At 47.4% G+C, this 14,117-nt stretch overlaps 1 protein-coding gene across 1 annotated transcript in view; it reads right to left on the bottom strand.

The window, feature by feature from the left end:
* LOC141052555 (microtubule-associated serine/threonine-protein kinase 3-like) overlaps nt 1-14,117 on the bottom strand; it is a 110,276-nt gene that overhangs the window by 64,247 nt on the left and 31,912 nt on the right. Inside the window, exon 2 of the mRNA XM_073549809.1 lies at nt 13,270-13,358. The gene's annotated coding sequence lies outside the window, so the exon portion shown is untranslated. The remainder of the gene's footprint in view (nt 1-13,269; nt 13,359-14,117) is intronic.

Raw genomic sequence — 14,117 nt, 5'->3', positions numbered from 1 at the left:
TATTGGTTGAAGGTAACATGGAATATGAGGTAGAGAAAGTACTGGATTCCCGTCTGGCTAGACGGAGACTCCAGTATTTGGTTAAGTGGAAGGGTTATGGTCAGGAGGATAATTCCTGGGTCTCTGCCTCTGATATTCATGCCAAAAGATTGGTGCGTGCCTTTCATCGGGCTCACCCTGATCGCCCTGGTGGCGTGGTTGAGGGTTCGGTGACCCCTCCTCAAGGGGGAGGTACTGTTGTGAGTTCATTTTCCCCTTCACTACTGAGGCCCGAGGAACTCCCTCTTCTGGTGAAGAAAGGTAGTGAGCCTGATTGTCAAACACCCGGGGCTGATGATGATGACTGGCTGAGTGGAGTTAATGACTGGATATAAGGCTGCCGACGCCCTTCTGGCCTGCGGGTGATTTCTCTGTGGACTTCTAGGAAACCAGTCTGATTCCTGCTCATCTATAGCTAAGATTTCTGCTTTGCCTTTTTGCATTAGTGTTTTGTTTTCCTTGCTTTTCTGGATTCTGCCATTCCCTGCTGGGGTGAGCTGAATCTCCTTTTGCCTGTTGCTCTGTCTTCAGAATATTCCTGAGTACTGACATAGCCTTTTTTGAAGCCTAGGGTCTTCAGGGCCTTTTTTACTGTCAGTTTGTTGGCTCTTCTTTTCATAGGGTTTTTCACGGATTGCAGACAGCAGCCTTCCTGTCCTTTCCTATCTAAGCTAGCTTGGGCCCCATCTTTGCTCAGTCTGTCTTTCTGTCTGTGTTTTGTTCTTTCTTCTTGCTTCACTGTCATTATATGTGGGGGGGCTGCCTTTTGCTTTGGGGTCTGCTCTGGGGCAATTTAGATTTCCCTTTCTGTCTTTAGGCTATGTTGTCCTCACGCTGTGATCGAGGGGCCTAGGGCATCGTAGGAGCCCCCCACGGCTACTGCTAGTTGTGTTGATAGGTTGAGGGGTCTGCAATCCGATAGCTGCCAACTTCTCTGGTTTTCTGGACTTAGCTAGCGTTTCTGTTTTTGCCTCCTACGGTGACTCAATCATAACATCTCCGGCTGTGACGAGGTGTCTAGGATCACCGTACTAACACTCCACGGCTACTGCTAGCTGTGTGATAGGATTTGGGGTCTGCAATCCGCTAGTTTCCAACCTCTCTAATTTTCTGGGCTGAGCTTGTGTTTTGTTTTTTCCTCCTCGGTGACTCAATCATAACAGAATCACCAGCCATACCGCAGATTCTAGGGTACTCAAAAGCAGGAAGGAATTGTTAAAAGGGAAAAGAAAAAAAAGTGTCAGAATTTTTTTTGTGTATATTTTTTCCTTTTTTTCTCTGAGACCGTAGGAGGAATATTTGTTTTTTCTAAAGGAGTTTAAGCAATTGTCTGATCGTGTGGAGAAGCTTGCTGCTGAAGTGCGAGGAATTTCCACCTATCTTGCTCATTCACACGCTGCTGAACCAAAAATCCCCACTCCTGATGTGTTTTTTGGGGATCGGTCTAAATTTTTGAATTTTAAGAATAATTGTAAATTATTTCTTGCCTTGAAGCCTAACTCATCGGGGAGCTCTGCGCAGCAGGTTAAAATTGTCATCTCCTTGCTGCGCGGCGATCCCCAGGATTGGGCGTTTTCTTTAGTACCAGATGATCCTATTCTAACTAATGTGGATGCATTTTTTCAGGCCTTGGGGTTGTTGTATGATGAACCTAATGCGATTGATCAAGCTGAAAAGACCCTGTTGGCATTGAGCCAGGGTCAAGATTCTGCAGAACTGTACTGTCAAAAATTCCGAAAGTGGGCGGTCCTCACCACTTGGAATGATGGTGCCTTGGCAGCTCTCTTTCGGAAGTATTTGTCAGAAACCATAAAAGATACTATGGTGGGATTTCCTGTTCCCTCTGGTCTTGACGATTCTATGTCATTAGCCATTCAGGTTGATCGGCGTTTACGTGAACGTAAAATTATACGGGAAATGCTGCCACCTGTTGAACAAATGTCTGAACCTATGCAATGTGATAGAGTTTTGTTTAGGGCGCAACATCAGGAGTTCAGAAGGCGTAATAAGCTGTGTTTTTTCTGTGGAGATGCCTCTCATATTATTTCTGTCTGCCCTAAACGAGAGAAACGTTTTGCACACACATTTGCAGTAGGTGGTGTACAACCTAAGTTTCTTCTGGCAATTACTCTGATCTGCTCCCTGTCCACATTTTCTGCTAAAGCCTTTGTGGATTCAGGAGCAGCCTTGAACCTAATGGATTTAGATTTTGCTTAACATTGTGGATTCCCTATGACACCCCTGCGGACGCCTATTCCTTTGAGGGGTATTGATGCTACTCCTTTGGCGAAGAATAAACCTCAGTTTTGGACCCAGGTGGTAATGCGGGTCGCCCCAGACCATCAAGAAAATTGCAGATTTTTGGTATTGCATAATTTGCATGATACCATCGTGCTGGGGTTCCCCTGGTTGCAAATCCATAATCCAGTTTTTGATTGGAAATCTCTGTCTGTGGTGAGTTGGGGTTGCCGGTGTGCTCTTAGTGACACTCCTGTTTTCTCCACCTCTCCCCAGTCGCATGAGGTTCCTGACTATTTGGCTGATTTTTATGATGTGTTTAGTGAGAGTAAGTCTGCGTCTTTGCCTCCTCATAGGAGTTATGACTGTGCAATTGAGCTGAGTCCGGGGTGTAAATTTCCCAAGGGTCGACTTTTTAATTTATCTGTACCCGAACATGAGGCTATGCATTCTTATATTAAGGAGTCGTTGGAGAAGGGTCATATTAGACCATCCTCTTCACCCTTGGGTGCTGGGTGTTTTTTTGTGGCCAAGAAGGATGGTTCATTAAGGCCCTGTATTGACTATCGCTCCCTTAACAAAATTACTGTTAAATATCAGTATCCGTTACCCTTGATTTCTGACCTATTTCCTAGAGTTGAAGGTGCTTGCTGGTTTGCCAAGCTTGACCTCAGGGGGGCGTATAATCTTATTCGCATTAAGCATGGGGATGAATGGAAGACAGCGTTTAATACTCCGGAGGGACATTTTGAGTACCTGGTGATGCCTTTTGGGCTCACTAACGCCCCTTCTGTCTTCCAGTGCTTCAAGAACGATATTTTCCGGGACTTTGTGGATAAGTTTCTGATCATCTATTTGGATGATATTTTGATCATTTCCAGGGATTGGGACTCTCATGTGGAACATGTTCGGACTGTGTTCCAGATTTTGAGGGACAATTCCCTGTATGTTAAGGGATCGAAATGTCTTTTTGGTGTACAGAGGATTTCATTTTTGGGATTTATTTTGTCTCCGTCAACTATTGAAATGGACCCGGCCAAGGTACAGGCCATTTATGATTGGGTGCAGCCCACTTCTTTGAAGGCTCTCCAGAAGTTTTTGGGTTTTGCTAATTTTTATCGTAAGTTCATAGCCAATTTTTCTGTTATTGCCAAACCATTGACTGATTTGACTATGAAGGGCGCTGATTTGCTGAATTGGTCTCCAGAGGCTGTTTCTTCTTTTCAGGAGCTGAAGCGGAGGTTCACTTCTTCTCCGGTTCTGCGACAACCCGATGTCTCACTTCCATTCAAGGTGGAGGTGGATGCTTCAGAGACTGGTGCAGGAGCTGTTTTGTCCCAAAAAGATCCTGTAACATCTAAAATGAACCCCTGTGCCTTCTTTTCCCGAAAGTTCTCTCCTTCGGAACGCAACTATGATGTGGGGAATCTAGAACTGTTTGCCATGGAGTGGGCATTTGAGGAGTGGAGACATTGGTTGGAGGGAGCTAGACATCAAGTTGTGGTCCTCACTGACCACAAGAATTTGATCTACCTTGAGTCGGCTAAACGCTTGAATCCGAGACAGGCCAGGTGGGCCTTGTTTTTCACACGTTTTGATTTTGTGGTCTCCTTTCTCCCGGGCACTAAGAACGTTAAGACTGATGCCCTCTCTAGGAGTTTTTTGGCCGATTCTCCTACTGTGACCAAGCCTGCTACCATCTTAGGTGAGGGGGTGGTTCTTTCTGCCATCTCGCCTGATTTGAGACGTGCTCTGGAGAAGATTCAGGAGGATAAGCCTGAGCGTTGTCCCAGTGGTAGGTTATATGTTCCTGACCAGTGGAGGAGTAAAGTGATGTCTGAGGTTCATTGCTCCGCGTTGGCTGGTCATCCAGGTATTTTTGGTACTAGAGATTTGGTGAGTCGGTCTTTTTGGTGGCCTGCCTTGTCTCGTGATGTCAGAAATTTTGTGCAGTCCTGTGGGACTTGCTCCCGATCTAAGCCTTGTTCTCGTTCTAGTGGGTTGTTGATGCCTTTGCCGGTGCCCATGAGGCCATGGACCCATATTTCAATGGATTTTATTTCTGATCTGCCTGTCTCTCAGAGGATGACTGTTATCTGGGTGATTTGTGATAGATTCTCTAAGATGGTCCATCTTGTACCACTCCCTAAGTTGCCATCTTCCTCAGAGTTGGTGCCCTTGTTTTTGCAACAGGTGGTTCGCTTGCACGGGATTCCTGAGAACATTGTATCGGACAGATGAGTTCAGTTTGTCTCTAGATTCTGGAGGACCTTTTGTTCCAAGTTGGGAATTCAGTTGTCCTTCTCCTCTGCATTTCACCCTCAGACCAATGGGCAGATGGAGAGAACAAACCAGACTTTGGAGGCTTATTTGAGATGTTTTCTATCTGCTGATCAGGATGATTGGGTCTCATTTTTACCCTTGGCCGAATTTGCTTTAAATAATAGAGCTAGTTCTGCCACTTTGATGTCACCCTTTTTCTGTAACTTTGGGTTTCTTCCTCGATTTTCTTCAGGGCAGGTGGAGTCCTCTGCCTGTCCAGGGGTTGACACTGTGGTGGAAAGAATGCAGTAGATTTGGGACCAAGTGGTGGATAAGTTGTCTCTTTCCCAGAAAAAGGCCCAGCGGTTTTCTAACCGGCATAGGACCATTGGTCCCGGGTTTAAGGTGGGTGATATGGTCTGGTTGTCAAAGAATATCTCTATGAAAGTGGCTTCTCCAAAGTTTAAACCTAGATTTATTGGACCTTACAAGATTTTGGAGATTATTAATCCGGTCTCTTTTCGGTTGGCTCTTCCTGTCACATTTAAGATTCATAATGTGTTTCATAAGTCCTTGTTGAAGAGGTTTGTTGAACCAGTGGTTCCTATGGCGGCACCTCCTGACCCTGTGTTGGTTGAAGGTAGCATGGAATATGAGGTAGAGAAGATACTGGATTCCCGTCTGGCTAGACGTAGACTCCAGTATTTGGTTAAGTGGAAGGGTTATGGTCAGGAGGATAATTCCTGGGTCTCTGCCTCGGATATTCATGCCGAAAGATTGGTGCGTGCTTTTCATCGAGCTCATCCTGATCGGCCTGGTGGCTTGGATGAGGGTTCGGTGACCCATCCTCAAGGGGGAGGTACTGTTGTGAGCTCATCTGTTCATTCATCTTTTGTGTCCGAGGATCTCCCTCTTCTGGTGAAGGAAGGTAGTGAGGCTGATTTAGATGAAAGAAACCAAACACCTGATCAGGTAGATGGTGACTGGGTAACGGGAACTTCAGACTGGATATAAGGCAGCCGACGCCCTTCTGAGTCGCTGGTGATTTCTCTGCTGGATTCTTGGTGACCAGTCTGATTCCTGCTTCCCAAAGATAAGTTTTTGCTCTGCTATTGAACTTATTAGTTTGGTTTTGTTTGATTTGTTTTTTGGAGTTCAGCAATCCCCGGCCGGGGGTGTGCTGGATTCTTTTTCCTTGATCAGTGTTCTCTTTTGCTCTGCTTCCAGAATATTCTAAGTGCTGATATAGGGTTTGAAGTCTAGTGATTTCAGGGTCCTTTTTGCTTATCAGTTGTGTTGGTAATATTTTTTAGCAGGGTTTTTTCGGATTGCAGACAGCAGCTTTTCTGTCCTGTCCTTTTTAGTTAGCTTGGGCCCCATTGTTTGCTCAACCTATCTTTCTATCTGTGTTAGTGTTTTCATCTTGCTTCACAGTCATTATATGTTGAGGGCTGCCTATTGCTTTGGGGTCTGCTCTGGGGCAGTCAGTTTTTCCCTTTTCTCTCTTTAGGCTTATGTAGATCTCCGGCTATGACGAGGTGTCTAGGATCACCGTAGGAAAACTCCACGGCTACTGCTAGTTGTGTGATAGGATTAGGGGTCTGCAATCCGCTAGTTTCCAACCTCTCTAATTTTCTGGGCTGAGCTTGTGTTTTGTTTTTTCCTCCACGGTGACTCAATCATAACAGGGCACCATATATTACTTCATACAGTATAATGGGCACCATATATTACTTCATACAGTAAAATGAGCCCCATATATTACTGTATACAGTGTAATGGGCCCTAAATATTATTTCATACAGCATAATGGGCCCCATATATTACTTCTTACAGCATAATGGGCCCCATATATTACTTCATACAGTATAATGGGCCCCATATATTACTTCATACAGTATTATGAGCACCATATATTACTGCATATAGTATAATGGGCACCATATATTATTTCATACAGTATAATGGGCCCCATTTATTACTTCATACAGTATTATGAGCACCATATATTACTGCATACAGTATAATGGGCCCCAAATATTATTTCATACAGCATAATGGGCCCCATATATTACTTCATACAGTATAATGGGCACCATATATTACTTCATACATCATAATGGGCACCATATATTACTGCATAAAGGATAATGGGCACCATATATTACTTCGTACAGCATAATGGGCAGCATATATTACTTCATACAGCATAATGGGCACCATATATTATTTCATACAGTGTTAATGGGCCCCATATATTTCTTCTACCCAAACCCCGCTGTTCTGGTCTCCTCAGTGTATTCTGATCCTCCGCAGTGCTTGGCACAGGGACATCATTAACTTTGCCTATATAATTGTCCACTTGGACTGATAGTAATAGTGATTTGCTTGTACCCTGTTGTCTGGCGCTGGTCCACTTTATGGGGGTGCTCAGGGCATATGATTATACACCAGTAAAAAGTATGAGAGGCTCAATGTGACCAGTGTCACCTAGTTTCCTACCCCTCTTATTCGACTGGTACTGTGGGCACACTGACTTGTACTGAGGAAAAGAAAGAAAGAACAGAGAGAAAAAGAAAACAGAGACAAAGAAAGAAAGAACAGAGAGAGAAAAAAAGAGGGGAAGAGGGGAAAGAAAGAAATAACATAGAAAGAAAGAAAGAAGAAGGTAAGAAAGAGAGAGAGAATGAAAGATTCAATAAAGATACTACAGCAGCCCGGCTCCCACTGTAGAGCCCACCTGAGCCTCCCGATGCAGGACATATCATGATCCGCTCACATGGCCAGCATCCCGAGTCCACGGTGATCCTGCTGTCCGCGCTGTTGGGGGAGGATACGGTGATGGATCTGAAGCATTCCCTGAAGTGCCTCCATGGTTCCGTCACAATCTCCTCCCGAAATTACCTCATTTCCAGTCAGCTTCTAGCACGTCACTTCCAGTGGAACGTCACGGGCGAATTATAAAGTGCTCCTCGGTGCTCCGCCGTGTACTCCTGTGTCCGCGGGAAAAGTAAGCTCCCAGCCGGGGCAGTGGGGCAGAATCTCTCTCAAAATCGGGACTGTCCCGCTGGGAGGTATGAATGCTCCCCACCATACACCTTGTACACGTATGGCTCCGCATACATCATACCCACACGGTTCTGCTTTTTAGGCCTCATACACACACGGCTCCGTTCTGTACACCTCGCACACACACGGCTCCACTCTGTAAACCTCGTACACATGCGGCTCTGCTCCGTACACCTTGTACACATGTGGCTATGCTCTGTAAACCTTGTACACAAATGGCTCCACTCCGTAAACCTTGTACACATGCGACTTTGCTCCATACACCTCGTACACACGCGGTACCGCTCCATACACCTCACACACACGCGACTGCTCCGTACACCTCGCACATGCACTGCTCTGCTCTCTACACCTCGCTCATGCGCTGCTCCGCTCCATACACCTCGCACATGCGCTGCTCCCCTCCATACATATCGCACATGCGCTGCTCCGCTCCGTACACCTCGCTCATGCGTTGCTCCGCTCCATACTCACGGCTCCACTCCGTGAACACACACGGTTCCGCTCTGTACACACACACGGCTCTGCTCCGTACACATCTCTGCTCCATACACCTCGCACATACGTGGCTCCGCTCCATACACCTGGCACACACAGCTCCGCACACCCCACACACTCGCGGCTCTGCTCCGTACACCTGGTACACACACAGCTCCACTCCGTACACATCTCTGCTCCATACACCTCGTACACACACAGCTCCACTCCTTACACATCTCTACAACGTACACCTCGTACAAGTGCAGCTCTGCTCCGTGCACCTCCCACACGCGTGGCTCCGCTCCTTACACCTCGTACACACGCGGCTCCACTCCTTACACATCGTACACATGCGCCTCCGCTCCTTACACCTCGTACACACGTGGCTCCGATCCGTACACCTCACACACTCAAGGCTCTGCTCCGAACACCTCGTACACGCACACGGCTCCACTCCGTACACCTCACACACGTGCGGCTCTGCTCTGCTCTCGGTCCTCGTACACATGCGGCTCTGCTCCTTACACCTCGTACACACGCGGCTTCGCTCCGTACACCTCACACACTCGAGGCTCTGCTCCATACACCTTGTACACACACACGGCTCCGCTCCTTACACCTCGTACACACGCGGCTCCACTCCTTACACATCATACACACGCGGCTCCGCTCCTTACACCTCGTACACACGCGGCTCCGCTCCTTACACCTCGTACACACACGGTTCTGCTCCTTACACCTTGTACACACGTGGCTCCGCTCCGTACACCTCAAATACTCGAGGCTCTGCTCCTTACACCTCGTACACACACACGGCTCCACTCCCTACACCTCGCACACGTGCGGCTCTGCTCCGTACACCTCGGTCCTCGCACACATGCGGCTCTGCTCCTTACACCTCGTACACACGCGGCTTCGCTCCGTACACCTCACACACTCGAGGCTCTGCTCCATACACCTTGTACACACACACGGCTCCGCTCCGTACACCTCGTACACACGCGGCTCTGCTCCTTACACCTCGTACACACGCGGCTCCACTCCTTACACCTCGTATACATGCGGCTCCGCTCCTTACCCCTCGTACACATGCGGCTCTGCTCCTTACACCTTGTACACACGCGGCTCCGCTCCTTACACCTCACATGCTCGAGGCTCTGCTCCGTACACCTCGTACACACACACGGCTCCACTCCCTACACCTTGTACATGTGCATCTCTGCTCCGTACACCTCAATCCTCGTACACACGCGGCTCTGCTCCTTACATCTCATACACACACAGCTCTGCTCCTTACACCTCATACACACGCGGCTCTGCTCCTTACACCTCATACACACGCGGCTCTGCTCCTTACACCTCATACACACGCGGCTCCGCTCCTTACACCTCGCACACACGCGGCTCCGCTCCTTACACCTCGCACACACGCGGCTCCGCTCCTTACACCTCGCACACACGCGGCTCCGCTCCTTACACCTCGCACACACGCGGCTCCGCTCCTTACACCTCGCACACACGCGGCTCTGCTCCTTACACCTCGCACACACGCGGCTCCGCTCCTTACACCTCGCACACACGCGGCTCCGCTCCTTACACCTCGCACACACGCGGCTCCGCTCCTTACACCTCGCACACACGCGGCTCCGCTCCTTACACCTCGCACACACGCGGCTCCGCTCCTTACACCTCGCACACACGCGGCTCCGCTCCTTACACCTCGCACACACGCGGCTCCGCTCCTTACACCTCATACACACGCGGCTCCTCTCCTTACACCTCATACACACGCGGCTCCGCTCCGTACACCTCACACACTGGAGGCTCTGCTCCGTACACCTCGGTCCTCGTAGACACGCGTCTCTGCTCCTTACACCTCATACACATGCGTCTCTGCTCCTTACACCTCATACACACGCGTCTCTGCTCCTTACACCTCATACACACGCGGCTCTGCTCCTTACACCTCATACACATGCAACTCTGCTTCTTACACACGGCTCTGCTCCTTACACCTCATACACACGCGGCTCTGCTCCTTACACCTCATACACACGCGGTTCTGCTCCTTACACCTCATACACATGCAGCTCTGCTTCTTACACCTCGTACACACACGGCTCTTCTTCTTACACCTCGTACACACACGGCTCTGCTCCTTACACCTCTTACACACGCGGCTCTGCTCCTTACACCTCATACACATGCGGCTCTGCTGCATACACCTCGTACACACGCGGCTCTGCTCCTTACACCTCATACACACGCGGCTCTGCTCCTTACACCTCATTCACACGCGGCTCTGCTCCTTACACCTCGCACACACGCGGCTCCGCTCCTTACACCTCGCACACACGCGGCTCCGCTCCTTACACCTCGCACACACGCGGCTCCGCTCCTTACACCTCGCACACACGCGGCTCCGCTCCTTACACCTCGCACACACGCGGCTCCGCTCCTTACACCTCATACACACGCGGCTCCTTTCCTTACACCTCATACACACGCGGCTCCGCTCCGTACACCTCACACACTGGAGGCTCTGCTCCGTACACCTCGGTCCTCGTAGACACGCGTCTCTGCTCCTTACACCTCATACACATGCGTCTCTGCTCCTTACACCTCATACACACGCGTCTCTGCTCCTTACACCTCATACACACGCGGCTCTGCTCCTTACACCTCATACACATGCAACTCTGCTTCTTACACACGGCTCTGCTCCTTACACCTCATACACACGCGGCTCTGCTCCTTACACCTCATACACACGCGGTTCTGCTCCTTACACCTCATACACATGCAGCTCTGCTTCTTACACCTCGTACACACACGGCTCTTCTTCTTACACCTCGTACACACACGGCTCTGCTCCTTACACCTCTTACACACGCGGCTCTGCTCCTTACACCTCATACACATGCGGCTCTGCTGCATACACCTCGTACACACGCGGCTCTGCTCCTTACACCTCATACACACGCGGCTCTGCTCCTTACACCTCATTCACACGCGGCTCTGCTCCTTACACCTCATACACACGCGGCTCTGCTCCTTACACCTCGTACACACAGCTCCGCTCTGTACACCTCGCGTAGACACACAGCTCCGCTCCATACACCTCACACACTCTCAGCTCTGCTCTGTACACCTCATACACACACACGGCTGCACTCCGTGTACACACACAGCTCCATTCCGTACACATCTCTGCTCCGTACACCTCGTACACTTGCAGATCTGCTCCGTACACCTCACACACTCGCGGCTCTGCCACATACACCCTGTAAACCCCCCTGACCCCACAAATAAACTTCCCTCATCCAGGACGATGACAGCCAGCACAGACAGCAGAGTCCTGCATAAAACAAGGGCTGATGCGCACAGGACCTGTGATGAGGTCATAGGAGGGGAGGAGTCAGGGTCACATGATCAGGGGGCCCTGACTCCTTCCCTCCTGTGATCTCATCAATTACAGCCTCTTGCACAACTGCAGCACCAGCGTGCAAAGGCTAAATTGTAGTTGCTGTGGGTAGAAGAGCGCATAATGCTGCCCCCTAATGCCTGCCGCTTCAGCACCTGGCTCAACTTGGCTCATTATAGCTGCGGCCCTGGTTCAAAGTGCTCACTATGCATCTAGATAAGTTCCTTGGAGGGTCTAGTTTCCAAAATGGGGTCACTTCTGGGGGAGCTCCAATGTTTAGGCACACAGGGACTCTCCAAACGTGACATGGCAACCGCTAAATATCCCAGCATATTTTCCATTCAAAAAGTCAAATGGCGCTCCTTCCCTTCTGAGCCCTGCTGTGCGCCCAAACAGTGGTTTATGACCACATATGAGGTATCGGTGTACTCAGGAGAAATTGCTTAACAAATTTTAGGATCCATTTTATCCTGTTACCCATGTGAAAATGAAAAAATTGATGCTAAAAGGAAATTTTTGTTGGAAAACTTAAAATATCCATTTTTTCCTTCCACGTTGCTTTAGTTCCTGTGAAGCACCTGAAGGATTAATAATCTTCTTGAATGTAGTTTGAGGGGTGCAGTTTTTATAATGGTGTCACTTTTGGGTATTTTCTGCCATATAGACCCATCAAAGTGACTTCAAATGTGAGGTGATCCCTAAAAAAATGGTTTTGTAAAGTTTGTTGTAAAAATGAGAAATCGATGGTCAACTTTTAACCCTTATAACTTCCTAACAAAAAAAAATTTGTTTCCAAAATTGTGCTGATGTAAAGTAGACATGTGGGAAATGTTATTTATTAACTATTTTGTGTCACATAACTCTCTGGTTTAACAGAATAAAAATTCAAAATTTGAAAATTGCGAAACTTTCAACATTTTCGCCAAATTTCCGTTTTTTTTCAGAAATAAAAGCAAAAATTATCGACTTAAATTTACCACTAACATGAACGTTCCTGAGTTATTACCTCATAAAAGCACACTGGTCAGAATTGCAAAAAATGGCCAGGTCATTAAGGTCAAAATAGGCTGGGTCATGAAGGGGTTAAACAGAATTTCCAGGACAAGAATATTGATCTTTGATCCCATCAGATGAATGGGTATCCATCCCTTGCTATCCTGGCCAATCAGCTGGTCACAGCACTCCAGCAAGAGCAGCCTTCCCTGCATTGTCTACCTACCATGCACAGTTCCATACACCTTATAGTGGCTATTCCTGGTATTGCAGTTTTGTTCTATTCACTTAAGCGTAGCCGTCATTTACATTTTTATTGCATAAATCAATGGTACACATATAAAATAAGCAACGTTGTAATATCTTATCAGATAAACCTGCTTTCTCCTCCTCCTGGACTGATTTTTCACTCTCAAGTGATGGTTAAGATCTGTGTTCAGTGAAGACAGACTTTCCGATTACTGAGATAAGAGATGTCAGTTGGTGCTTATAAAGTTTTATGGAGAGAGGAACTAGAGACAGACATTCTACTGCAGGTTACACTATAAATTATACTGAGCTGCAGTACCAGGCATGACCACCACAATGGTCTGGTGCTGTGCCCATCCCTTCAACCAGCTGATTGGCTCCCGATCCTATGGATAGACCATCAATATTGTAGTCACGGAAAACCCATCTAAACTGATGGCCCTGTACATGCAACTACGACCAGCAATGACTGTATTCCAAGGGCAGCAGATGTAAGCAAATTGATGAACGCTTACCTTCTAAATGTGTAATTTATCACCCTGGAAGAAGAATCTGCTACTTTTTTTTCCTGTCTCGCAGCCTTATTAATGCAGTCTGTGATTGCCTTGTAAAAAGAAAAGTGCATTTGTCACTTCATTAAACTTGTGGTCTTTTCATTCTTCTATAGTATTTGTGAGAACAGAGAATTCACCATCGCATCAAATAACCTGTACTTTATGGTGATTTTACAGCAATCCGTCAATTTATCAAGTGCAATTAGTGTTGAGCGATACCACCCGATATTGAAAAATATCGGATCGGATTGGATCGGCTGATATAAAAAAAGTATCGGGTATCACCGATTCCGATCCCGGAAGTCCCATTCAAGTCAATGGAACAGAAATATCGGAATTAAAAAAAACCCTTTCTTTCCTTGTAGGTTAATTCTACATGAACAATCAACTAATAATAATGTAGAATGTATTGTGGGAGGTGTAGCAGACATTAAAGCCATAGAGGTTTAGCCCAATCAAATGGAATAGCAGGAATTAATTTTTTTTTTTTTAAAGACGTTCGGAGTTACAAAGATATTGACTATGTTAACCTCTTTTATATTTTGTCAGATATGAATGTTTCACTACTTCCATGCTCTTCACCATCTTTTTTACTTTTCCCACACTTTCTCCTTCATCATCCTCAGCAGCAGCAGAAGCATCTTTTTCATCAACTTCTTCTTCACCTTATTCATCTTCTTCTTCTTCCTATTATTCTTTTTTTGTACATTATTCATATTCTTCTTATTCAACGATTATTCTTCTTCATATTCTACTTCTTCATCTTCTTCCTATTCTTCTTCATCATATTCTTATTTGTGACAGGCATT

Source organism: Dendrobates tinctorius, unplaced genomic scaffold (genome assembly GCF_039654945.1).
Source record: "Dendrobates tinctorius isolate UK_male_01 unplaced genomic scaffold, ASM3965494v1 ptg000162l, whole genome shotgun sequence".
Classification (NCBI taxonomy): domain Eukaryota; kingdom Metazoa; phylum Chordata; class Amphibia; order Anura; family Dendrobatidae; genus Dendrobates; species Dendrobates tinctorius.
Note: the sequence above shows the minus strand (reverse complement) of the source record. Positions and strands in the feature narration are given on the sequence as shown.